This window comes from Scyliorhinus torazame, chromosome 8, assembly GCF_047496885.1.
Source record: "Scyliorhinus torazame isolate Kashiwa2021f chromosome 8, sScyTor2.1, whole genome shotgun sequence".
Lineage (NCBI taxonomy): Eukaryota > Metazoa > Chordata > Chondrichthyes > Carcharhiniformes > Scyliorhinidae > Scyliorhinus > Scyliorhinus torazame.
In genome coordinates this window covers 28,031,410-28,057,296 of record NC_092714.1, presented here as the reverse complement: position 1 = coordinate 28,057,296, position 25,887 = coordinate 28,031,410, and the positions used below count along the sequence as shown (strand labels likewise).

At 49.1% G+C, this 25,887-nt stretch overlaps 1 protein-coding gene across 2 annotated transcripts in view; it reads right to left on the bottom strand.

Moving 5' to 3' along the window:
* The window catches only part of LOC140427704 (beta-1,3-galactosyltransferase 5-like), a 67,102-nt gene that overhangs the window by 18,814 nt on the left and 22,401 nt on the right, over nt 1-25,887 (bottom strand). The window contains exon 1 of one of the 2 annotated variants that reach the window (XM_072513224.1): nt 19,512-19,727. The exons of the other annotated variant lie outside the window; for it this stretch is intronic. The gene's annotated coding sequence lies outside the window, so the exon portion shown is untranslated. Of the gene's footprint in view, nt 1-19,511; nt 19,728-25,887 lie in introns of those variants that run through there. 2 annotated transcript variants of the gene reach the window in all.

Here is a 25,887-nt window from a genome sequence, read left to right as displayed (position 1 = left end):
AAATATTAAGTTGAGCCCACAGAGGCATAAACCTCACATAATGTGAAAGATGTGTACTATACAGGACAAACATTTTAAAATACACTTACAAATAGATAATTAGAATCCACTTGAGCTCCTTAAGTTTTTCAGTCTTCTTACAATGGCTAGTAAAAAAATAGTTACGTAGAGCGTTCCATTTGAAACAGGTTAGCCTGCTGTTCAATGCAGTTCTGTTAGTCTGAACACTTGGGAAGTTGAAACCAGAATTGAATAATGCAGAGAGATCCACTTGTTTGAAACGGTTGATTCCTTTGAAGGTCAACACAACACTATTCTCGCACTTGGAAGAGATTATTTTAAGTAAGTATGATGTAGACACATCCTCAATTCAGTGTAAGAACTTGTGGTTAATTAACTTTGAGCATCTGCAGCCAAAGGACTGCAACATTACTGGATGATCCAGTAGTGGAGCTGCCTCCAGGCACCTCATACAAACCTGAACAGTCCAATTCACACCTACATCAAAAGATCATGTGGCTTTAATGTGGACAATGAGTAGCCATTTTAGAATAAGCAACGCAAAGCTTATATTTGGGCTACGTCAAAAAGGATATAAATAAATTGAATCTGATAATCACGGTTACAGTTCCATTGCCCAGTAACTCACTGAGATAACCATTCTTCATGAATAAAATTGGGCCACAGCTTCCTTGGAGCGATAATCAACGTTGGTAACCCACTCACCTGCGCTAAAATTCTTAAGCGCCTGCCTTCCCCAACCTTCCTGACTCAGGCCGGGTGAGACCCATGCAGGGCAGGGATAACCAGGGCCCAGTGGCAAAGTCCAAAAGAAGTGGAGCGAAGGAGAGCATGTTCCCTTTTTACAGCACTAGTTAACGCTTCTGGACAATTGCGGGTAAACTGAAACCAGATCCCCCAAATCTAAAACAGGACAAAGGAAGTTACAGGCCAAGGCAGCCAGCAGTCGTGCAGAGCGACAGTTTAAAAAAAAATCCAATGAAGGGGCAAAATAGCGTGGCCAATCCACCTACCCTGCACATCTTTGGGTTGTGGGGGTGAGAGCCACGCAGACACCGGGAGAATGTGCAAACTCCACACGGTCAGTGATCCGGGGCCGGGATCGAACCTGGGTCCGCGGCGCGACCCCAACCCGACAACCACGACTCCACAGCCCCTGCTCATCCCCCACCATTTCTCCCAGCCCTTGCAGAAGCTCCTCCCCCGGCCAGCCGCACAGATCCCGGCCGAGTGTGGTTGCGCAGGACACAGTCCGCAGCTGTCACGCTGGGATCCCGCACGGTTGGGACCACACATGGCCCTCGCCGTCGGGAACTCAGCCCATCGGGGGGCGGGAGCATCGCGGGTGGGCTGGATGATGACACGCCAATGCCGTTGAAACAGCATGCGTCACGACGATGCCAGTTTGGGGAGGGGCGGAGCATGGCAGACTGGCGTCAAACCGGCACCGGCCCCGATTTCGGTGCAAAAATCCATTCTCCGCCTGATCGCCGAACACAATTTCGGAGTCGGGCTACAGAGAATCCAGCCCATGATGGCTCCCAATAGCATTGAGAAATCTTACACTGCATGAACTACTACAAGTTGAATTACGACAATATTAGGAGCACTCACCTCAGTGGAGGTAGATTGTTTTACAGCTGATTTAGAAAAGCAGAGTTATAGATTCTCTTCAAATTATAGAGCACCTACAAGTGTGTAAAGTTTACATCACCAAGGTTGGGTCTGCTGCATATATGTTCATGACTAGTTTCATTGCTGCATTGGTGCATATCAGAGCAACTTCAAGCAAACTTTCACAAGGAAAAGAGGTGAGTGGCAGTTGCTTCCACCTCTCAAGTTACTGAGCTGAATGATAAATGAACTTCAGGAGTTCATTGAGTCATGGAGGAAGCAAGGAATTTGATATTCTAATTGCTGAAATAATATGTATGTGGCTTTGTTGGCACAAGTTTTTAATTCATTGCAAGAACTTCAAGCGCACAGTGTTATATTACCTTATGTAATGTATATATTACTCGTCAAACCAGCCGAGGTGATAAAATTAACTTGTAAAGATGAACTAATTTAATGAGTAATATAAATAATATTTGTGAGACCTTTGTATTTAATACTCAACTAGTAAAAGATGGGACTTCCGGGTGCGGCGATGACCAGCTAAGTCGCACGTTTCGGCAGCTCCCGGTGGAACGGACTTTTGGGCTCTTAATAGGAGCCCCATCGGCAATTTTAACGGCAAATAACACTGTGCGGTAATCCAGAAGGGAATCCCCCCCGGACACGGATGGAAAAAAGAGAGGAAAGTAGCCGGATTGCGGTGGATCCTCAAGAGCAGAGGCCAGGAAGGCAGGCACAAAGCAAGATGGCGTCGGAAGAAGGCAGTTTAATATGGGCCCTGACCAACAAGAGTTCCTGCGGCATTGCGTAGATGAACTCAAAAAGGAGATGAAGAAGGAGCTGTTGGCCCCGATATTACAAGCGATTGAGGGGCTAAAGGAGGAGCAAAAGACCCAGGAACAGGAGCTTCGGGTCGTGAAGGCAAAGGCTGCTGAGAATGAGGACGACATACAGGGCCTGGTGGTGAAAACGGAGATCCACGAGGCACAACACAAAAGATGTGTGGAAAGGCTGGAGGTGCTGGAGAACAATGCGAGGAGGAAGAACTTAAGGATTCTTGGTCTTCCCGAAGGTGCAGAGGGGACGGACGTCGGGGCATATGAGAGCACGATGCTGCATTCGTTAATGGGATCGGAGGCCCCGACGGGTCCGCTGGAGGTGGAGGGAGCCTATCGAGTTATGGCGCGAAGACCGAGGGCTGGAGAAACTCCTCGAGCAATAGTTGTGAGATTTCTCCGATACAAGGACAGAGAGATGGTCCTCTGATGGGCAAAGCAAACTCGGAGCAGTAGGTGGGAGAACGCAGTGATCGGCGTGTATCAAGATTGGAGTGCGGAGGTGGCGAGAAGGAGGGCAAGCTTTAATCGGGCCAAGGCGGTGTTGCATAAAAGGAAGGTCAAATTCGGAATGTTGCAGCCGGCGAGACTGTGGGTCACACATCTAGGGAAACACCACTATTTCGAAACGGCAGATGAAGCGTGGACATTTATTGTCGAGGAGAAGCTGGACTGAGCGGGCCAGAAGGTAAAGAACGTTTGGGACAAAAGGGGGGGGGGTGAATTTGTGGGATGAAGGGGGGAAAAGGGGGAAGAGAAGACTTCCCAGATTGTTAAACCTGCGACCCTGTAACTTCTCTCTCTTCCCCATGTCGTGGGGGAGGGGGTGAGGGAGGATGAGGAGCTGTGGGCGCCGGCCATTGGGGGCGGGGCCAAAAGGGGAAGCGCGGTCTTTGTTCCCGCGCTATGGTAATCATGGCGGGAACAGGGAAGCAGGAAGGAGGGGGCCTCGCACAGTGTGAGCCGAGGTCACGGGGGGAAGCCGAGGTCGGCCAGAGTTTGCTGACTTCTGGGAGCAACATGGGGGGTGCAATTACGCTAGCTTGGGATCTAGCTGGGTTGCTGCTGCTGGGGAGAAGGGGGAGCTGGTATGGGAGGGGGGGGTCGGGGCGGGGGGGGCGCCGCCTAGGGGGGATACAGCTAAGTGGGAACCGGGTGAGGAGCTGGATTGAAAAAGGAAATGGCTAGTCGTCATGGGGGGGGGGGGGGGGGGGGGGGTGGGGGGGTGTAAAGAGCCCCCCAACCCGGTTGATCACGTGGAATGAGAGAGGGCTGAACGGGCCGATTAAGAGGGCATGGGTACTCGCACACCTAAAGAAACTTAAGGCAGATGTGGTTATGCTTCAGGAGACGCATCTGAAGCTGACAGACCAGGTTAGACTTCGCAAAGGATGGGTGGGGCAGGTGTTTCATTCGGGGCTGGATGCAAAAAACAAGGGGGTGGCCATACTAGTGGGGAAGCGGGTAATGTTTGAGGCAAAGACTATAGTGGCAGATAGTGGGGGCAGATACGTGATGGTAAGTGGCAAACTGCAAGGGGAGGCGGTGGTATTGGTGAACGTGTATGCTCGAACTGGGATGATGCCAATTTTATGAGGCGTATGTTAGGACACATCCCGGACCTAGAGGCGGGAAAGTTGGTAATGGGTGGAGACTTTAATACGGTGCTGGACCCAGGGCTGGACAGATCGAGGTCCAGGACCGGAAGGAGGCCGGCTGCAGCTAGGGTGCTCAAGGACTTTATGGAGCAGATGGGAGGAGTAGACCCCTGGAGATTTAGTAGACCTAGGACTAAGGAGTTTTTGTTTTTCTCCTATGTACATAAAGTATTTTCACGAATAGATCTTTTTGTTTTGGGAAGGGCACTGATCCCAAAGGTGACGGGGACGGAGTACACGGCTATAGCCATCTCGGATCATGCTCCACACTGGGTGGACCTGGAGATAGGGGAAGAAAAACAACAGCTTCCACCCTGGAGAATGGACATGGGATTATTGGCAGATGAGGGGGTGTGTTTAAGGGTGAGGGGGTGTATTGAAAGGTACTTGGAAATTAATGATAATGGGGAGGTACAGGTGGGAGTGGTCTGGGAGGCACTGAAGGCAGTGGTTAGAGGGGAGCTGATATCTATTAGGGCACACAAAGGAAAGCAGGAGGGTAGGGAAAGGGAGCGGTTGTTGAAAGAACTGCTGAGGGTGGACAGACAATACGCGGAGGCACCGGAGGAGGGACTATACAGGGAAAGGCAAAGGCTACATATAGAGTTTGACTTGTTGACTACGGGTAAGGCAGAGGCACAATGGAGGAAGGCACAGGGTGTACAGTACGAATATGGGGAGAAGGCGAGTAGGTTGTTGGCCCACCAACTGAGGAAAAGGGGAGCAGTGAGGGAGATGGGGGGGTGAGAGATGAGGAGGGGGAGATGGAGCGGGGAGTGGAGAGAGTGAATGGAGTGTTCAAGGCATTTTATGAAAGATTATATGAAGCTCAGCCCCCGGACGGGAAGGAGAGAATGATGTGCTTTCTGGATCAGCTGGAATTTCCTAAGGTGGAGGAACAGGAGAGAGTGGGGCTGGGAGCACAGATTGAGACGGAGGAAGTAGTGAAAGGGATTGGAAGCATGCAGGCGGGGAAGGCCCCGGGACCAGACGGATTCCCAGTTGAATTCTATAAGAAATATTTGGACTTGCTGGCCCCGCTACTGATGAGAACCTTTAATGAGGCGAGGGAAAGGGGGCAGCTGCCCCCGACTATGTCAGAGGCAACGATATCGCTCCTCCTAAAGAAGGAAAAAGACCCGCTGCAATGCGGGTCATACAGGCCCATTTCCCTCCTGAATGTGGATGCTAAGATCCTGGCCAAGGTAATGGCAATGAGGATAGAGGATTGTGTCCCGGGGGTGGTCCATGAGGACCAAACTGGGTTTGTGAAGGGGAGACAGCTAAATACAAATATATGGAGGCTGCTAGGGGTAATGATGATGCCGCCACCAGAGGGGGAAGCGGAGATAGTGGTGGCGATGGATGCCGAGAAAGCATTTGATAGAGTGCAGTGGGATTATTTGTGGGAGGTGTTGAGGAGATTTGGCTTTGGGGACGGGTATATCAGGTGGGTACAGTTGCTGTATAGGGCCCCGATGGCGAGCGTGGTCACGAATGGACGGGGGTCTGACTATTTTCGGCTCCATAGAGGGACGAGGCAGGGATGTCCTCTGTCCCTGTTATTGTTTGCACTGGCGATTGAACCCCTGGCCATGGCACTGAGGGGTTCCAGGAAGTGGAGGGGAGTACTTAGGGGGGGGAGAAGAACACCGGGTATCTCTATATGCGGACGATTTGTTGCTATATGTGGCGGACCCAGCCGAGGGGATGCCAGAGATAATGCGGATACTTGGGGAGTTTGGGGTGTTTTCAGGGTATAAATTGAACATTAGGAAAAGTGAGTTATTTGTGGTGCATCCGGGGGAGCAGAGCAGAGAGATAGAGGATTTACCATTGAGGAAGGTAACAAGGGACTTCCGGTACCTGGGGATCCAGATAGCCAAGAATTGGGGTACATAACATAGGCTTAATTTAACACGGTTGGTGGAACAGATGGAGGAGGATTTCAAGAGACGGACGCACAGGGATGTTATTGTACATGTATAGGTATTTGGTATATGTAATTGTATATTGGACTGTTGGATTGTAATTTTGGAGAGTATTTATTTTGGACAAGGCAGTTGCCATTTAGTTTTGTTTTTCTTTTGTTTTTGTTTATATATTATTTATTTATTTGTTTAAAACTGGCCACGGCTATTTATATTGCTTTATTGTTGTGTAAAAGAAACACTACGTATTGTTATGTTTGGCCAAAAAACTTGAATAAAATATATATTTTTTAAAAAACTAGTAAAAGATAACTAACTAACTATACAATGATGTGGAGATGCTGCCGTTGGACTGGGGTGAGCACAGTACAAAGTCTTACAACACCAGGTTAAAGTCCAACAGGTTTGTTTCGATGTCACTAGCTTTCAGAGCGCTGCTCCTTCCTCAGGTGAATGCAGAGGTCTGTTCCAGAAACACATATATAGACAAATTCAAAGATGCCAGACAATGCTTGGAATGCGAGCATTAGCAGGTGATTAAATCTTTACAGATCCAGAGATGGGGTAACCCCAGGTTAAAGAGGTGTGAATTGTGTCAAGCCAGGACAGTTGGTAGGATTTCGCAGGCCAGATGGTGGGGGATGAATGTAATGCAACATGAATCCCAGGTCCCGGTTGAGGCCGCACTCATGTGTGCGGAACTTGGCTATAAATTTCTGCTCGGCGATTCTGCGTTGTCACGCGTCCTGAAGGCCGCCTTGGAGAACGCTTGGGGTAACTATACAATGTAATAATGAAATAACTTATAGCTTCTCTCGGTCTAGCTATTCTATTTCTTACACTTGTGGAGATATAAAAATGAAACACGTGGCAGGTAGCTTGGTAAATCCCACCCGTTATTTCAGACCTGTAGGTCAAGATATCTGCAGGAATGGTTAAATGAAGAATAAATCACCTTCTATTCTGATCCATCAATATATGAAGGGTGCCTTGCTATGCTCCATCAGTGTGACATTGTTACTTTCCACACGTTCTTTCTGCCTTGTGAGCACCAATCATCAACACCAACGTTTCAGCAATTTTATCCGATACACTCACATCTGCTTAGTTCACCCCTCCCCCACCCGGCTCCGGCCTCCCAGGCACTGGCCTCCTGGGTTCTCTCCCTGGCACTGGTTCCCCTAATTCTGACTTCCCTGGCTCCTATTACACCCTTGGCTCTCACCTCCCCAGTTCTCCTCTGACCCCCTGGCTCTGGGCTCCCTCTCCCACCCTGGATCTGGCCTCCCCAGAGCTCTCCCACACTGGCCTCCTCTACGGAATCCTTACTTGACCAATCAGATTGTTCTGACAGACTGGCTGATTAGGGAACTGAAAGGCAAACCTTGTGCGGGAAAATGGAATGAAAAGGAGAGGGGCCTCGGGTAAAGGGGGAGGGGACCAGGCAGAGCGGAAACTCCAGACATTTGAGCAATTTCCCAGTCAAACAAGATTGCCTGCTCACCGTATACACCACGCTCCTGCTGCAAACCCTCTCAAGTGATCTTCCGCAAAACCTTCTTATTCTCCGAGGCAGGCTCTTTCCTCTTGTCGACAGAGACCATCATCTCTACTGGCCACAGCACCAGATTGAAGGGGGCACGTATGAAGAGAGATGCATACTTGCATTGCCGAGGCATACAAAGCTATGGACCACGCGCTGGTAAATGGGATTAGAATACTTGGGGGGCTGTTCTTGATCGGTACAGGTGCGCTGGGCCGAAGGGCGTTTTCTGTCTTTGACTCTGCAGCTTTGCCACATTGGATATCCACTGACAAAAATGCATCTCTTGTTCTATATTTATGCAATTTCCTTCAACTGAAAGCTTTGCAATGTTTCTTTAACTAGTAGAGTTGAGTTTGAAACATGTGAGTCCTCATCACACCAACTCAGCCTATATATAACTACATACATGGTAGGATGCACATGTCGTATATATGACATTATACATAAGTACAACCATTGCATGGTTATGTATGAAATATGTTTCAGGTTATGTTTGATTATTTGCACAACGTACCCTAACCTGCACGTAACCCTAGGGTTAGCTTTTGTTCCTGCACTTTCCAGCATCGCTAATCAAACATCCTTTCATAGAACCATAGAAGTCCTACAGTGCAGTAGGAGACCATTCGGCCCATCGTGTCTGCACCGACCCTCTGAAAGCGCACCATACCTAGACTCACGTGCCTTCCCTATCCCCATAGCCCCACCTAACCTTTTGGGCACTGGCCTGCACATCTTTGGACTTGTGAGAGGAAACCGGAGCACCCAGAGGAAACCCACGCAGACATGGGGAGAATGTGCAGACTCCTGTAGCCATCTGGGATGGCCACTTCCTGATTACGAAATAGACGCTTTGCAAAGATTGCAGGGAACATGGACAATGCTGAGAAAACAGTGAGTAATTTAATGAGTATTATAAATAACATTTGAGAGACCTTTGTATTTAATACTCAACTAATAAAAGATAAATAACTAACTATACAATGTAATAATGAAATAACTTATAGCCTCTCTCTGGCTAGCTATTCTATTTCTTACTCTTGTGGAGATATAAAAATGAATGTAAGATAAAGACTGAGATAAAGTATTTTTTTATCTGTTGCCAATCCTTTTTTCTCTGTCTTGAGGAGAGATTTCTGACCAGTCGGTAACACAGGGAACATTGTATTACCTATCAAATTTTTAAAATTCGTCCTGTGTTGCATCAACATGTTTCACTGAGGATGCGATAGTTAGACCATAAGACCATAAGACATAGGACCAGAATTAGGCCACTCGGCCCATTGAGTCTGCTCCGCCATTCAATCATGGTTGATATTTGTCTCATCCCCATTCACCTGCCTTCTCCCCATAACCCCTGATCCCCTTATTAATCAAGAAGAACCTATCTATCTCTATCTTAAAGACACTCAGTGACTTGGCCTCCACAGCCTTCTGCGGCAAAGAGTTCCACAGATTCACCACCCTCTGGCTGAAGAAATTCCTCCTCACCTCCGTTTTAAAGGATCGTCCCTTTAGTCTGAGATTGTGTCCTCTGGTTCTAGTTTTTCCCACAAGTGGAAACATCCTCTGCACATCCACTCTATCCAGACCCCGCAGTGTCCTGTACGTTTCAATAAGATCCCCCTTCATCCTTCTAAACTACTACGAGTACAGACACAGAGTCCTCAACCGCTCCTCATATGACAAGCTCTTCATTCCAGGGATCATTCTTGTGAACCTCCTCTGGACCCTTTCCAAGGCCAGCACATCCTTCCTTAGTTACAGGGCCCAAAACTGCTCACGATACTCCAAATGGGGTCTGACCAGAGCCTTATACAGCCTCAAAACTACATCCCTGTTCTTGTATTCTACAGCCCTGGAGAGAATGTTAGTATGTTCTGACCACCAATACTAATCACCCAACTACACCCTGAATCCCACAATCTACTCCTGCAACACTGACTATGCTCTTGATATCCTGACTGCACGGTGCCACTGTGCCAAGTAGTGAGCCTCTCGGCAGCAGGTGCGGGAGAGAAATAGTCTCCGACTGGAAGAGTTCCTGATAGATACTGTCTCTTCCACGCCTGGGTGTGGCTTTTCTGTTTGGTTGCCCCGTGATTGAATTTTCCAGATCTTTCTGCAGGCTTTTGAGGATGGATTCTCCTGCCCCTCCCATGTATTTTGACCCATGAACTGTTGACCATTGAACCTGAGATCTTCCCGGAGAATATGTCTCAGTATAACAGTGCAGCGTGAGCAGGGACTTGTAATTGATAATATGGAAAAATGTGTCATTTGAAACATGGAAGTCTGGCAATATCTGGTCCAAGAGAAACATGAGAGAATGTAGGGAAAGATCCCACAAAGGGTTAACAGCAGCTGCCAGGGAAGGATTGTAAAATGCAGATATCCTTGGTCAAACAGGCTGAGCAAACAAGACAAACAGGATTTTGAATGAAGCCAAAAACAATGGCTCACACCTTCATTGAAAGTAACTAACTTAGTAAGGATCTGGAAAAGAATGGATGAGTTCAGTTGAATTTTGTGATAATTCGAAGTGTGAAAATTTGCTAATACCAGGTAAATTAAAGAAAACTGGAGGCTCTCAGTCTACGAGAAACATAATTCAAAGCCAAAATCAAAGTCAAAATTGAGCTGAGGACACAATTGGAAAATGAAACTATAGAAATGACAGGAATTAAAAGTAACACCTCTTGAAACCAAAGCATTTTGAACACCACAAAGGACACAATGTAATCAGATCTATGAGATGAAGTCATGTCAAAATGAATATTTCGTTGGATTAAAAGGTTTCGATCAAAGTTCCTTTTTACAATCAAAGAAAATAAGAGTTACTTTACAATAACATCAAAAAACTTAATTGTTAGAAAGCGAATATAAACCTCGAGACCAGAGCAGGAACTATTCAGATCCAGATCCAGAACCAGAGCTCAGAGGGAGAGCGAGAGAAGCAGAGAAGGAACAAGCAGCTAGACTCAGATTACAATCAGCTCGGCCATGGGAAATGGACAGGGCAGAGCAGCCGAGCTAAAATAGCTGATACATCTAAAGAAGACCAGACTTTAAAGAAAATTGATTGTCAAATTGGGCCTGAAGGTCCCTTCAACCAATCAGAAGGATCCAGAAGCAAGATCTTTTTACTTTTCTGTAAAGACAGTGATTGCATCTTTAAAAATTAAAAAAAATATATAATAATAAAATAACTTAAGTTTTAACCTGAAACTGTGGTTATTCCAAAGTCTACTTTACTTACTTAGCAATGCAGGACCCAGGATCGATGCTACTAAGTGGTAAGTAGATGAAATCTTCGGTGAAGGTATGGGTTACACCGGGGGATAACGTGAAAACATAGTTTGACCTGAATAGCACCCACTGAAGCTTGCATTGGAGTCGGGGAGTGAGAATCCCTGTTCACCATTTAGAATGTCGGCCCTTTTTGGTATAGGGGGACTTCTACGAATAGTGGTGAGTTTTCAAAAACAGACTGCATTCTTATTTTTCACTAATATTATCTGAGAAATTAGTGGTGGCAGTTTTAATAGTTACTCAATAACCCACCCATAAGAACCGGTTGGGTCACACAATCCAACGATCTTAGTCACCAAAGGGAGCATTATCAAAATCATAGTCTTGATTTGTTTTCTCTGACTGTACTTCCTTTGGCCTTGGCTATCAGTTGATGTGACCTGCCATGTTGTACCATGTAATGTTGTACCTCAGTGCGCCATGACATCAGAGGCAAATCAGGGAGAACCATGAACTCTTGCGCTTTTATAACCCCGAGCTCTTGCCTTCACCCGTATTACAATTTGTGTGGTCACCCATGCCATGAAATACGGCATTTTTGTGTAAAATAAGACAACGCAAAACACAAGCAGATATAAAGGAAACACTGTCAGATAAAGATTCCTATTTAGTCTCTGATATACACAGCCATGGATAAGTCGGCGCAGAAGAGCAGGTTAGGTGGTTTGGGCACGATAAATTGCCCCTTAATGTCCAAAGATGTGGCGGTCAGGTGGAGGTATGGGGAAAAGGGGTGGGGGAATGAGCCTAGGTGGGACGTGCTTTCAGAGGGTCGGTGCAGACCCAATGGGCCGAATGCCCTCCTTCTGCACTGTGGTGATTCTATGGAAGAGAAGTGAAGTGTCCCGCTCTAATTCAAATGTGACCGAAATAACAGGACCTCAGGGGAACAAAGCGAGGTTCAAACACAGGCAGTAGAGAGACAGCTACTTGGCCTTTGGATTTCTGGGGACTGGTGATGCCACTTGCCCTGTCACAGAATATCTAATTTGCAGGGAGAGGCTTTCCATCGGTGCAATGGTACCAAGTAAGTTGAAGCGCCATTTTAATACAAATCGCCATTCGCTCTCCAACAAGGAGTACTTCAAGCGCCTGAGAGAACAAGACGTAAAAGCAAAATCAGTTCATGATGGAGGGTGCGCGTGCTTCAGGTAATGCACAGGAGGCAAGTTCACTGGTGGCTGAGCTCGTAGCAAAATCGAAGAAGCGACGCACCATTACCGAAACTCTAATTCTGCGGGCATGCTAAGGCACTGTGAGAGTAATGTTGGGAGCTGGTACTGCCAAAGAAATCAACCAGTTTCCCCTTTCTGATAGCACAATCAAACAGTGCATTGATGAAATGTCAGTGGATACTGAACAGGCTGGCACAGTGGCACAGTGGGTAGCACTACTGCCTCACAGCACCAGGCACCCGGATTCGATTGCGTCCTTGGGTGCCTGTGTGTGTGGAGTTTGCACATTCTTCCCGTTTCGATGTGGGTTTCCTCCGGGTGCTCCAGCTTCCTCCCACAATCCAAAGATGTGCATGTTAGGCGGATTGGCCTTGCTAAATTGCTCCATTCCATCCAAAGATTAGTTGGGGTTGCGGGGATAAGGAGGGAAAGTGGGTCTGGGTTGTGGTGCTCTTTCAAAGGTTTGGTGCAGACTCGATAGGCCGAGTGCCTTCCACTGTAGGCATTCTGTGATTCTGAAGTGCTTCCAGAGAAATTAGAAATGAGTGGAAAAATTGCCCTGCAGATTGATGATTGCACAGATATTACTGGCACTATCAGTTCTTCCCTTCTGTCAGGTCTATTGCCAGGAATTCTGTCAAAGAGATCTTCTTTTTGAAAAAATTGCCCAGTCACACAACCAGAGTGGGAATCTTTCATGTCACAACTATTTATCTGGAGGAAATCAATCTTAGTGCTACAGCATCAGCACTAACAGAGCAGATTCCATGAAGTAAGGATTCATGAGTAAGGTGAACGCATAGAATCTTGGCATCCAGGTCAGCCATTTTATCCTGTACCGTGTAGACCCTGTTAGCAAAACAATGCCATCTGAATGAACTGCAGTATTAGACCAGACAGTGAAAATTGTAAAGCCATGCTTTGCTTACTTTTGTGTGAGGAGATGGGAGCCGAACACCTGGGTTTACTCATGCACACAGAAGGGTAATGACTGTCTTAGGGGAGGGTCCTCGGCCATGTTTTTGAGCTCCATAATGCGCTGCAAGTGTTTTCGGCTCTGCACGAATTGGCACACCAAGATCCTCGGTGTCCTTAGCTGGCACGTCTTTCAGTTATACTCAAGCTCGGAATGAGCTGAGCGTTACAATGCTGGGGAGAAACAAGAAATTCTGACCGCCCACAGATCAGCTTCAAAAGTTTCCAATCTAAAGGGGCAAAACTGGCCAGATGTTCAAGTTGGCATCAACGAATCCTACTGGCAAAGCAATCCTCACCCCCATCTCCGCACATCTTAAAACATGACAGGTGAAGTTCAAACGCTGCTCCCACTCCACAGGTATGGAAGACTGTTGCCGATCTCTGATCCTGTGGCCAAGTTCTGATGCTGGTGTCAAAAGCGGCGCGAGCCACTTCGGCGTCAATGGGCCTCCAGGTCCAGGTATTCACCCCTTCCCAGGGAGCTAGTATGGCGCTGGAGAGATGTCCGCTGCTCCAGCCGGTGCTCCACGGCCGGCGCGAGTCTACGCATGCACGTGGGTTCCTGTCTCCATGCCAGCCCCCGGGCAATATGGCGGAGCCCTACAGGGGCCCGGCGCGGAAGAACCTAACCCCCACGGAAATAGCCTGCCCGCCGATCGGTAGACCCCGATGGCGGGTCAGGCCACCGTGGTGGGCCCCCCCCCCCCCCAGAGTCGGATCCCCCCGCTCCCCCCTCCCAACCAGGACGGCCCCCGCAGCCAGAACTTTGAGGTGCTGCCGGGTGGGACCATACGTAACCTACGCCGGTGGGACTCGGCCAACTCGGCGGGCACTCGTGGCAGCTAGAGCCGGGTGGTCTTACCGTTCCCACGCCGGCGTCAGGACATAGCCTCAAAATTGGAGAATCCAGCCCCATAAATGAAGAGAAAGAGTGACTGAAATTTTAAGAGAGGCAATTTCAGAGCTTAGGCCCAAGTCAGCTGAACACGTGGCTGTCATTGATGGAGAGATGTAAATTAGGAATACACAAGAGATCAGAATTGAAGAAGCGCAGAGATCTTGGAAGATTGTAGGCCAATCATTTGAACAAAATGAGAAAGATTTTAAAATTGGAGTGTTGTCAGACTGGGAGCACACGGGGATTTGACTGTGTGTACACTAGACCAGGTAGCTCACTGGAGAAATCACGAGTGCAGAAATAATGGGACAAAACTTCCTATTACCTGGATTCTACCCTCAATATGCACCCAAAGTCGGTGTGGCTGCAAGCAGATGTGAAACCCACTCTTGACCAAGATTGCATTCTTAACAAAATATTACGCTGGGTGGTCAATTAAGGCCCATCCAGCATGGAATGTGACTGCTGGTTGTGTTCAGTGCACTGGGCTGGGAATGTATTGGCTGGTGGGTCCAATGGGGGCCCGGTAGAGAGGCTTTAAGCGGAAGAGGACGTTTTCTGAAGGCTGCCAGGAATTGTAGGGGAAACTGAGGGATGGGCTTGGAAGCAATCCAATAGCGGTCCTGGTGCTTTGTCATGGCCTCAGCACCTCGCATCATGGAATGCAGGAGGGCAAGTCGGGTGGGCACTCTCAAAGCTGGCATATCAGTGTAATTGGCTTCAGGGTCAGATGTGCCAAAGTAACATGACCCGCTTAGTGCATGGTGGGGAGTTGGAGACTGAGCACTAATGGGGCTTTTACTTTCCCAGTCTGGAGAAGAGGTCTCTGTGGGTAGTACATAGTAGTGAAGGTACAGCACATTCGCATAAGGAGGTGGCAGAGGTAGAGGCAGCAGAGTCCCAGGGTGCTGACAGTGGGTGCACTGCTGAACACCAGGACCATGTGGAGTCAGAGGCAGATGACCAGCATCTGGAGATGTCCATCAAGCAGCAGGTGCCGAATGACCAGGGGGATGTGTGAAGGGATCTGGCAGAGATCCATGAGGGTCTGTGTGCCACAGTCTATTTCATGGAGGAGTCCATGCAGAACATGACTGCGTTGACCCTGAGTACACACAGCCTCCTCTACTGAGAGAGTGGTGACTCTCATGGAGGGGCAGGCTTCAGGAGATGAATGAAGGGTTTCTGGGATTACATTCGGCCGTGCAATCCAGTTCACTGACTGTAACCTGAGGAAGTCTCTGTGAGTGTGAAAGAGGAATGAGGCACCGAGTCTCTCTGCTTGGTGCCTCATCTATCATTGGTGAGGAGGGAGGTGCAAACGCACCTCATGCTGGCAGACAAGCTGCCTGGCATCTCTACGGGCTCCTCTCAAGGTGCACCAGCTCATTAGTCTCCCTGCCAGTGATTGCAGCATCCAATGAGTCTTTGGTTGGGTTATCGTATAACAATTGTTTGCAAAGGAGACATTGCCATTGGCATGAAGAAACATCAATGCTTTGAGTGTCTGGCTGAAGGTTCATAGGATCAAAGCATCCCTGGTGTCCCTGCCTCCATGAAGGTTTTTGCCGTCTGCCTCAATGTCCTCACATTGTACGTTCGCAGGCTATTCCTCAGCCCCATCACTGGAGTCATCCTCCCTGGCCTGTGTTGCTGCCTCGCTTTTCTCAGCCTCCACTGGGTCCCTCTTAGCAAGAGCCAGGTTGCTCAAGGCACAGCATGTGACAACAATGAGGCACGCATGCTCTGGAGGACACTGCAATTCACCCCTGAACGATCCAGGCATCTGAAGTGCACCTTCAGCAGCCCAATAGTCCTCTCCACCACCACTCTTGTGGATGCATGACTCCTGTTGTATCGCTCCCCGGCCTCACTTCTTGAGTGACAGGATGGGGGCATCAGCCATCTCTTCAATGGATAGCCCTTGTCACCCAGGATCCACCCATCCAATCATGCAGGAACCATGAACAGCCTTGGAACCTGTGGGTGGTGCAAGTGCAAGCATTGCGTGAGCTGCCAAGGTAATGGGCAGAAACCTGGACAATAGGGCGGCATGGTAGCACAGTGGTTAGCACTGTTGCTTCAAAGCGGCAGGATCCCAGGTTCGATTCCCGGCTTGGGTCACTGTCTGTGCGGAATCTGCACGTTCTCCCCGTGTCTGCGTGGGTTTCCTCCAGGTGCGCCGGTTTCCTCCCACAAGTCCTGAAAGACGTGCTGTTAGGTGAATTGGACATTCTGAATTCTCCCTCCATGTACCAGAACAGGCGCCGGAATGTGATGAATAGGGGCTTTTCACAGTAACTTGATTGCAGTGTTAATGTAAGCCTACTTATGACAATAATAAAGATTATTAGGTTATCATGATCTGCGTCTGGTGGTCACAGATGATCCTGAACAGTCATTGAGTGGAAGCCCTTTCTGTTTAGAAAAGCTCCCTCTCCCCTGCTGGCACCCTGAAGGTCACACGAGTGCAGTCTGTTACACCCTATATGTTGGGAGCCCAACCATCGCTGCGAAGCCTTGTGCTCTCTCTGCCTGGCTGCCCTCTTCTGTCAGGTAGCGGACATGTTTGAAGGTCGTCACCAGCTTGATGCAACAGTGTGCAGCTGATTGAGAGAGGCTGCACAGATCCCCCACTGAACCAGAAAAGAACCAAAGGCGTAGACTTGAGGGCCACTGTGACCTTCAAAACCGCTGGTATGGAGTGTCCGTCCATGCAATTGGAGGCAATTTCCGGACCTATTATGTTGCATTTTGCTCACACTGTCCCTGGAGAGGCACAGCCAGTCAGACATGTGGAGGTCGTTGGGAGGGCTGGCTGTTGTGTGGCGTCTTGGAATGTCTATGGTTCACATTGATCATTTTATGGTGTTCCATGTTACATTTTGTTAACTGATATGTGAGGAAGGAAAATTCAGCAGAGATTAACCAAATTCCCAACCCAACGCCAATTGTGTTTGAATGATTTCATACTTTCGAATTGTAATAATACAATAGGCAGCACGGTAGCACAGTGATTAGCACAATTGCTTCACAGCTCCAGGGTCCCAGGTTCGATTCCCAGCTTGCGTCACTGTCTGTGCGGAGTCTGCACGCTCTCCCCGTGACTGCGTGGGTTTCCTCCGGGTGCTCCGGTTTCCTCCCACAGTCCAAAGATGTGCAGGTTAGGTGGATTGGCCATGATAAATTGCCCTTAGTGTCCAAAATTGCCCTTAGTGTTGGGTGGGGTTACTGAGTTATGGGGATAGGGTGGAGGTGTGCGGTTGGGAAGGGTGCTCTTTCCAAGAGCCGGTGCAGACTCGATGGGCCGAATGGCCTCCTTCTGCACTGTAAATTCTATGAATAATATGCAATTGTCTTAAACTTCCCTTTCAGTTTCAAACCTGTGACCCCTTGTGAGATAGGTTTCTGAAATTAGCTTTGTCAAGCTGTTTATTGTTACTCCCTTTCGAAACTGAATTACCCAATCAACTAACAATACAGAATCGGGAATGAATCTGGGCTATTTTGTACCTCAAGCGGCTCAGTATCACATTTGGTTGAAAATGCAAGTTATTATTCTTGCATAGTGTAAGCTAATGAGATGATTATTCTTTTATTGTTAGTACAATGGGCAAAGTATTACAAAATATAATTGGACTTGGTGCCTGCATGTATGTAGTCCTTAGGGAGGTTTTCAAGCTTCATCAGCTGGCAAACAGAGGTAATAAGAGAACAACACGATGACAATGAAATGAGAGGGGAGAATTTCCACAGGACCTTCCTCATCTCCCGCTGTAACTTTGGCTCTGGGAATTGCTGGAGAAATGGTGCAAAATGCAGCAATGCCCATTTCGCTTGGGTTTCCGGCAGGGGATTCGCAAAACCCCTTGGTTAGGCAGGGAGGGGGGGGGGGGGGGGGAAGATTTGGAGCATGCCGTATGAGTATGACCACATTTTATAAAAGCTAAGACTGGGACACGTTGAAAAGCCTTGGGGAGGTGGGGCCTTGTGATGATTGACATGTTGGATGGCCAATGACAGAAATCTGGGGGAGGGACAATTGGTGACAGGAGGTTCATGGACTCATAGAATTTCTACAGAAACATAGAATCTCTACAGTGCAGAAGGAAGCCATTCGGCCCATTGAGTCTACACCAGCCCTCTGAAATAGCACCCGATCTAGTGAAGATAGCAGTTACAAACCACAGACTTTAGTTGCAATGACATTTGTGTCTTATTTTCTTAAAATACAGCTGTACCAAGGCTTTGTTTGTCACAGTATCCTAAAATCCCCTATTCTAATAAAGCTTCTTGTTCAATGCACAATGGTTAGATAACCCCCATTTAAAAGCCTTACTTATTTTTCATTTGCACACTGGATTCTAACTACAGCAAAGAAGGTTAAGAGGAGATTTGATAGAGAGTTCAAAATCATGAGGAGCCTGGACAGAGGAGATCGGGAGAAAATGTTCCTGCTTGTATCAAGAACGAGAGGGCACAGATTTAACATGATTTGTTAAAGAAGCAAATGGGTGGCTGGATTCTCCATTTCAGCGGCTATGTGCCGGCTGGAACGAAGAATTTGCGGGAGTTCTACGACAAAAAAAAAAAATCGGTGCTGGCCCCTCACCGATTCCGGGACTGGTGAGGTGCTAGCAGCAGCGCCGGGTGGTACTCCCGGCTCCCGTGCTGAAAACAGCTGGAGAATGGCCGGTTCACTGGTTGCGCATGTGCACAGCGATGGCCTGCAGCAGTCACACCATACAACATGGCGCCGGCCGTGCGTGGACCCGACCTGGCATCTGCATCCCCACAGGCCACACCCTGGTCATCACCCACCAGTCCCCCCAGCCCTCGCTGTAGCGGGTTCCATTCTTGCTTTACTCCACTACTGGGCCGGTATCTGGGGTTTGTATATCTGTGTGTCTCTCTCCAGCTGGCACTGAAACTTCAGAGACCAGGGGATGCCGCACTGGGACACCTCCGCGGGAGAGAGCACTGAATCAAGCCTGCCGTTTATCCCTAACCGGAAGCCTGAGGCTTATATTGCACAGATATCCAGACCCCCACCAATGCCCAGGTGATAAAACACCCACCCGGTTCCTACTTCGCTGGAGTAGCTTTCCCAAGAGTGAGAATAGGACACTGCTGTTTATCACCTAACCAGCAGCCTGTCCTGAGTGAACAGGTTCGAATCGTTCCAAGATTACCCTAGGTTCTCGACCCCGGAATTAGGGTGAGGAATATTTTAAATGTGACTTGGTCAGAGATCGCTGTTGACAGACCGAAGAATTGGAACGGACTCCAATTACAAACAAATCGAGGTTTATTGAAAAACCCAGGTCAAATCACCAAAACAGAAGAAAATACAATAAAACCCTTAAACTCTACCAAAACTATGTCTATCAAGAAATTGCTATAACGGACACAACGTAAAAGCTTACTGTTACACAGCAATGTTTCAAAACAATTAATAAACAAGTCAAACCCCCTTTCCCCAGATTCTCAACACCTATGAATCTCTCGGGAAACTTCGCAAGCTGCTTGAGGTACTCACAGTTTAAAAGGTCCAATTTCTCAGCAGACTGTAGACACAAAAACGGCAGGAGTGTAGAATCAGGAGCTTTTAGAACTGAACTGTTAGCTCAACTCAACTTGAGTTACTTAGCTGAACTGCTGAACTTGAGTCCCTGGGACTCCTTGATTGAACTGAAAAATGGCTGTCCTGGCCCCTTACTTTATAATATGATTTCAAAGCTCCCGCAGTCTCCGCCCACTCTCCAACGGGCAAAGTTCCTATGACAAAAGCGACTATCTTTTTATCTGCAAGATAAAAGGACTTCATTACAGCCGTTCCTTGTTTCTCCGGAGATTCTGAACTTACTTCCTTTTGTAAGGGCCCCGAAGAATCCAGCACGAGTTTTAAGGATACAAAATAATAAAGTTTATTTACTATAACAATATATACATAGCAGTAGCAGCAACTTCCCTTGCTACCTTCTCCTTCCTCCTGGTTCCTGGACTGGCCAGCTTATTTATAGTAGGAGTTTCTCCGCCCCCTCTCATTGGGGAAGTTCATACTCCCATAGGATTGTGGGATAGTCATTAGTCCCCAGCCAATCGTCAGTAGGCAGGTTATAACATCCCTCCCCGCCAAAGTCCAAGGAATCCACCGTAGGCCCTGGCGAAGGAAAGCGGCGAACTCGTTTGGCCGCAGGCCGGACGCCATTTGCACGCGGCGCTGGATCAGGCGGCGTATAATGAGACGGAGACCGGCGCTTCCGTGATGAACGGCGCGGTTGTACATCCACGGCCTGTGGACCCGAGGATTCCCCCTCTGATTCATCCTGTGTCTCCATCTCGGAGTCAGAGTCTGCTGCCTCCGTCATGTCAGCGTCTCTGTCCCCATTCGGTCCCATCATGACCTGCGCAGGCTTTGAGTGAGGCACCAGCGGAAGATTTGGAGGACTACCTTCCCTTGTTTCTGGTCTTTGCCGCTGTTGAACTGAGCTCCGGGGGCGGGGAATCTTTTGCGGGGATGATCTTCTGGACCGGACGTGGTCTACATGTTTTCGCTGGAGACGACCCTGGGCTTGCACTTGGTACGATATAGGGCCCGTTTGGCGAAAGATTACCCCAGGAACCCATTGGGCACCACCAGCAAAATTCCGCATGAATACTGGGTCACCGGGCGCAAACTGCCGAATTGGACGATGCTGAGACAATCCCGGTCCCTGCCGTTCTTGTGTGCGGCATACTTTTGCGCCAATGTCCGGGAAGACCATACTAAGGCGGGTGCGAAGTCTCCAGCCCATTAGGAGTTCTGCGGGAGCTACCCCAGTCACTGTATGGGGGGTGGTCCTGTACGTAAACAAAAACCGAGCCAGTCTCGTGTCCATTGATCCGGAAGACTGCTTCTTTAGGCCTCTTTTGAATGTTTGCACTGCACGCTCTGCCAACCCATTTGAAGCCGGGTGGTAAGGGGCAGTGCGGATATGGCGGATGCCGTTCATCTTTGTAAACCTAGCAAACTCCTCACTCGTGAATGGAGTGCTATTATCCGTGACCAGCACCTCGGGGACGCAATGCGTGCTAAATGATAAACGCATTTTTTCAATTGTTGCGCAGGACGTTGTCCCCTGCATCTTATGCACCTCCAGCCATTTGGACTGGGCGTCAATTAGTAGAAGGAACATGGATCCCTGAAAAGGGCCTGCGAAATCTGCATGTAAGCGTGCCCAAGGCCGCCCTGGCCATTCCCAGTGATGTAGGGGCGCGGCCGGTGGAAGCTTCTGATGCTCCTGGCAAATGGAGCAGTTTTGGGCCACCTTCTCAATGTCGGTGTCGAGGCCTGGCTACCAGACATAACTCCGGGCCAACATTTTCATCTTGGTCACGCCCGGATGCCCATTGTGCAAGTCTGATAATATCAGCTCCTGGCCTTTTTCCGGGACAACCACACGCGTCCCCCACAAGAGGATGCCGTCTTCCACGCTGAACTCTGACAGCTTGGAGGAAAATGCCCGTAACTCGCCTGGGAGCTGTCTATGCTGCCCACCATACAGGACTATGTGCCGAACCTTTGACAGGACTGGCTCCGTCTGGGTCCACTCACGGATCTGTGATGCCGTGACAGGCAAGGTGTCCATAAAATTGAGGGTTGCGACCACCTCACCGGTCGTGGGGGTCGACATGGGGCCGGTCGATAAAGGCAATCGGCTCAGTGCGTCGGCATTTGCTATCTGCGTACCTGGTTTGTGCTCCAGAGAATACTCATATGCAGCAAGCAACAAAGCCCAGCGCTGGATCCGTGCAGAAGCAATGGGCGGTATCGGCTTATCCTCTCTGAAGAGTCCCAGCAGGGGCTTATGATCAGTCACGATAGTGAAATGGCGGCCGTACACATACTGGTGGAAGCGTTTCACCGCGAAAACCACTGCCAGGCCCTCCTTCTCGATCTGCGCGTACTTCTTCTACGCTGCAGTCAATGTGCGGGAGGCGAAAGCTATCGGTCGCTCGGCCCCGTTCTCTATCTTGTGGGACAGGACAGCCCCAATACCATACGGGGATGCATCACATGTGACGAGCAAAGGCTTTCCCGGATCATAGTGGGTTAGTAACCCAGACGACGACAATTGTTGCTTTACCCGCCGGAAAGCGGTTTCTTGCGGCTGACCCCAAACCCAGGTGTGATTTTTCTTTAGCAGCAGGTGTAAGGGGGCCAGCGTAGTTGCCAGATTGGGGAGGAACTTCCCGTAATAGTTTACGAGACCGAGAAAAGAACGAAGATGCGAAGTATCAGTCGGGGTGGGGGCATGTTGAATTGCACGCACCTTCTCTGCGACGGGGTGCAGACCCTCGCGGTCCACCCGATAACCTAGGTAGACTACTTCTTTTGCCTGAAATACGCACTTTGTGTGATGTACACGGACTCCAGCCTCCGAAAGGCGTTTAAGGACAGCCTCCAGATTTTCCAAATGCTCTTGCTCCGACGTCCCTGTAATCAACACGTCATCTAGGTAGACAGCCACACGTGGTAAACCTCTCAAAATGCCCTCCATAACACGTTGAAAAATTGCGCAGGCAGAGGATACTCCAAAGGGCAACCGTGTATATTCATACAGGCCCCGGTGTGTGTTAATTGTTACATATGGTCGGGAGGCAGGGTCCAGCTCCAACTGCAGGTAGGCGTGACTCATATCTAATTTTGTGAATGAGAGGCCGCCTGCAAGTTTCGCGTAGAGATCCTCTATGCGAGGCATTGGGTATCGGTCGAGTCGGGAAACTGTATTCACTGTAAGTTTATAGTCGCCACACAAGCGAACTGTGGCATCTGGCTTCATTACTGGCACAATTGGTGCTGCCCAGTCAGCAAAACGGACGGGCCTGATAATACCCAAACTCTCCAAACGAGTGAGCTCCCCTTCTACCTTCTCGAGCAAAGCGTAAGGCACTGGGCGCGCCCGGAAATAGCGCGGTGTGGCTCCTGGTTCAACTTGGATACGGGCTACGGCCCCTTTTATTTTCCCCAGACCAGGCTGGAATACCTCTGGGTATCGTCCTAGCACCTCAGTCAACCCTCCAGAAACTGTTTGGAGGATGTGCTGCCATTGCAACCGCAAATGGCGCAACCAGTCCCGACCCAACAGGCTGGGCCCATGGCCACGCACTACGATAAGTGGGAAACGCCCCTCCTGGCGTCCATAGACAACAGGGGTCATTGTAGTTCCTGCAATGTCCAGTGGTTCCCCCGTGTAGGTGGCCAACCTGGCCTGTGAGTCAGTTAGTGTAAGGGTCTGTATTCCCTGCTTGATGCGGTCGAATGTCCTCTGGGTGATCACGGAGACTGCTGCGCCAGTATCCAACTCCATCTCCAGCGGGTGGCCATTGACCCGTACTGTCACCTTAATGGGAGCCACACGGGGAGCTGCCACACAATGCAGCTGCAGGCAGTCGTCCTCCGTCTCCACGTCCTCAGGAGTGGTCGCCGCAGGTTCATCCACATGGAAGGTACGGCCTCTGGGCTGGTCCCAGTTACGGCCCCTGGGCTGGTCCCAGTTTCGGTCGGAACGACGGCGCCTCTGGCGTCCCCAGGACCGCCGTCCGCGACGGGGTCGGCGCCTACAAGTCTGACACGGACATGGCTCCTCATCCATTGGCTCTGGAGAAGGCTCCCTTCGGGGAGGAATGTCCGATGGCCACTGGCGTCGGTCTGGTCGTTGCCTCGCCCAAGGTACGGCAGGAGTGCGGGGGGACGTTTTTGGGCGGAAAGGGTTTCGCCCCAAGGCATGCACTTCCATTCCCTGTAGCTCCTGTACTCCTCGCTCTGCGCTCTCTCGGGACAAGACTATTTGTATTGCCTGTTGAAAAGTCAATGTTGGCTCCGCTAACAACTTTCTCTGGGTGGCCGCATTGTTAATACCGCAAACCAAACGGTCGCGTAACATTTCTGACAAGGTCTCACCATAGTCACAGTATTCCGCAATCCCGCGTAGCCTGGATAAAAAATCGGCAAGGGATTCTCCAGGGGTCCTCTCAGCGGTATTAAACCGGTAACGCTGGACTATCGTGGACGGGGTTGGGTTAAAGTGTTGCCCCACTATATTCACAAGTTCGTCAAACGTTTTGGTGTCCGGCGCAGCTGGGTACGTAAGGCTCCGAATCACCCCAAACGTATGCGGCCCGCAGGCGGTGAGCAATATGACCACCTGGCGCTCGTTTTCAGTGATATTTTTTGCCCGGAAATAGTAACGCATCCGTTGCGTGTACTGGTTCCAGCTTTCCAGCGCAGCATCAAAAACATCCAAACGTCCGTACAGAGGCATGGTATAATAGAAAACAACTTCCAACCTGTATCCAACAAAAATCCAGGGAGGTGGCTTCAGCAGTGTAGACAGCTATTCACTTTTACCTTCGTCGCCAGTTTTGTAAGGGCCCCGAAGAATCCAGCACGAGTTTTAAGGATACAAAATAATAAAGTTTATTTACTATAACAATATATACATAGCAGTAGCAGTAACTTCCCTTGCTACCTTCTCCTTCCTCCTGGTTCCTGGACTGGCCAGCTTATTTATAGTAGGAGTTTCTCTGCCCCCCCTCATTGGGGAAGTTCATACTCCCATAGGATTGTGGGATAGTCATTAGTCCCCAGCCAATCATCAGTAGGCAGGTTATAACACTTCCCCATCATGATGTGGAGATGCCGGCGTTGGACTGGGCTGAGCACAGTACAAAGTCTTACAACATAGAACATATAGAACATAGAACATAGAACAATACAGCGCAGTACAGGCCCTTCGGCCCACGATGTTGCACCGAAACAAAAGCCATCTAACCTACACTATGCCATTATCATCCATATGTTTATCCAATAAACTTTTAAATGCCCTCAATGTTGGCGAGTTCACTACTGTAGCAGGTAGGGCATTCCACGGCCTCACTACTCTTTGCATAAAGAACCTACTTCTGACCTCTGTCCTATATCTATTACCCCTCAGTTTAAAGTTATGTCCCCTCGTGCCAGCTATATCCATCCGCGGGAGAAGGCTCTCACTGTCCACCCTATCCAACCCCCTGATCATTTTGTATGCCTCTATTAAGTCTCCTCTTAACCTTCTTCTCTCCAACGAAAACAACCTCAAGTCCATCAGCCTTTCCTCATAAGATTTTCCCTGCATACCAGGCAACAGCCTGGTAAATCTCCTCTGCACCCGCTCCAAAGCCTCCACGTCCTTCCTATAATGCGGTGACCAGAACTGTACGCAATACTCCAAATGCGGCCGTACCAGAGTTCTGTACAGCTGCAACATGACCTCCCGACTCCGGAACTCAATCCCTCTACCAATAAAGGCCAACACTCCATAGGCCTTCTTCACAACCCTATCAACCTGGGTGGCAACTTTCAGGGATCTATGTACATGGACACCTAGATCCCTCTGCTCATCCACACTTTCAAGAACTTTACCATTCGCCAAATATTCCGCATTCCTGTTATTCCTTCCAAAGTGAATCACCTCACACTTCTCTACATTAAACTCCATTTGCCACCTCTCAGCCCAGCTCTGCAGCTTATCTATATCCCTCTGTAACCTGCTACATCCTTCCACACTATCGACAACACCACCGACTTTAGTATCGTCTGCAAATTTACTCACCCACCCTTCTGCGCCTTCCTCTATGTCATTGATAAAAATGACAAACAGCAACGACCCCAGAACAGATCCTTGTGGTACTCCACTTGTGACTGTACTCCATTCTGAACATTTCCCATCAATCACCACCCTCTGTCTTCTTTCAGCTAGCCAATTTCTGATCCACATCTCTAAATCACCCTCAATCCCCAGCCTCCGTATTTTTTGCAATAGCCTACCGTGGGGAACCTTATCAAACGCTTTGCTGAAATCCATATACACCACATCAACTGCTCTACCCTC